Source organism: Octopus bimaculoides, chromosome 18 (assembly GCF_001194135.2).
Source record: "Octopus bimaculoides isolate UCB-OBI-ISO-001 chromosome 18, ASM119413v2, whole genome shotgun sequence".
NCBI lineage: Eukaryota > Metazoa > Mollusca > Cephalopoda > Octopoda > Octopodidae > Octopus > Octopus bimaculoides.
Window position 1 is genome coordinate 7,504,580 of NC_068998.1, and position 2,135 is coordinate 7,506,714.

Here is a 2,135-nt window from a genome sequence, read left to right on the forward strand (position 1 = left end):
CCCCCCATGCACACACTCTGCTTTCAAATTCCATTTCTTTCATTTGTCCCAGCACCGTTTCCTTTCAGTTGGTTCAGCATTAAAATTACAGTTTTCTCTCTTTCTTTTTTTACTCCCTTTCTCTGTCACTCGGTCTCTCTCTTTCCTTCTTACTCCCTTTTTCTATCACTCCCCCCTCTCTCTCTCTCTCTCTCTGTCACTTACAACTGAGTCAGAATGGCAACTCCCATAATTTTCCAGACTGTCTGAGTTTGATGGGGTTGATGTAGAATGTATGTGTGTGTGTGTGTGTGTGTGTGTGTGTGTGTGTGTGTGTGTACACAAGGTGCATTTCAGAAGGTTCCAGATATTTTTTTAGGAGAAACAGTTATAACTGTCCTAGATGATTGTAAATTTAGTATATTGTTATTGTACGTCTAATAAGCTGACCTGCCACTATTTTTATCCCTGATTAAAGGAGACAGCTGAAACAGAATTTTGAATACACCCTACTAAACACAGCTTGTCATAGCTGACTAGTTTGCAGAATGCATTCAGGATATGAAAGCAAACTGGAAGCTTCATATGCAATAAAATTTTGCGTTAAACTGGGAAGAAATGCTATTGGAACTCATGAAATGATCCATACAGCTAATAGTTTAACTTGTATATATGAGCTTCAGTTTTTTTTGCTGGTGCAAGAGGTTCAAAGATGAAGTAGTTGTATGCTGTCAACTTAATGTGACGGTCCCCTGAAGGGAGCTGGATTTTCTATGGGGAGATTGCCCTTGCTTACCCCTAACCTCAATTTCTAGACATGAGTGGTTCCGAGACCAAGGCCTCTACCATGATTTTTAAGAAATGTGGTGGAAAACTAACTCAGGAAGGCAGGGACGCTACTCCCTGAGACCCCTTTCGGAGCCCCCTATCACTCTCTCACACACACACACACATGCATGTATGTATGTATGCCTACGTATGTATAAATAGAATATTTTAACTTACTAACCATGAAACAGTGACTATAACCTTCTTCCTTAGCAATCTCAGTTTCAGTTTGGTTCAGCCATTTTGTAGAATGTCATCAATTGTTGTACAGAATCCCCCCTTTTGTTCTCATATTCCAAGTGATCAAGAAAGGGTTTGTTCATGTTGGGGCCAAAGAATCACTGTACAGACATCCTAATGGCGATATTTTATCATTTCCATTCTGTTCGTGCAGCACAAACACATTGATAAAACATGCTCCAACTATCTAACATGGTGTAAATGTCAAACAGCTATTTAATGGTCAATGTTTAATTCTTCTGCAGCCTCCTGAGTTGTTTTGCACGGGTCTGATTCAATAACAATCATCAATTAATCATTGTCAATCACAGAAGTCCATCCACAACCCTCCTCGTATTCAAGTCTTTTGTTTCCACTTTGAAATTTCTAGAGCTAATGTTGATATGTATGTTTAGTGATGGTCCTGTGGGCAAATGCTTTGTTGATATTGGTAGCAGTTTCTGTTGTATTATGTTTCATTTTGAATTCACACAATAAATGCACACAAATTTACTTTTATTACTTCTATTTTTCCCTCTTTAATTTGACAGCCTAAAATAAACAAGCGAAAGTGAAACCATTAGTGTAAACGAATAGATCAAAATCTGTGCTTCAAAAGGATCTGTCACGTGCACACAGTTAAATACAACTTTACTCTAAAATAAGCATCAATGTTTGAAAATAATAAAAAGCTGTATTTACGCATCAGCCTATGTTTGCAGAAGACTGTAGCTTTCAACTTTTACTTGTTTCAATCAATCACCTGTGGCCAGGCTGGGGCACAAATCTTGAAGAATTTTAATTGAACTTATCAATGCCATGGAGTGTACCATTGTTCTTTTTTTCCGTCTTTGTTTTAGCATATATTCGCTGCTTTCTTCCAAGGAATCTGATGCTCTTAGCTTAGTTTTTCCTTGGGGCTGGCCAGATTGGAGCAATATTGAGAATAACCAGCCGAAATTGCAAAGATAATGTGGAACTCGACTGATGGAAGAAAACTCCGAATGACCCGTCCTTGTTTTGTTTGTATCGTCTATCTGGATGTTTTGTATTCTTGCCTCATTTTGTATTATTTATATATATATATATATATATATATATATATATAT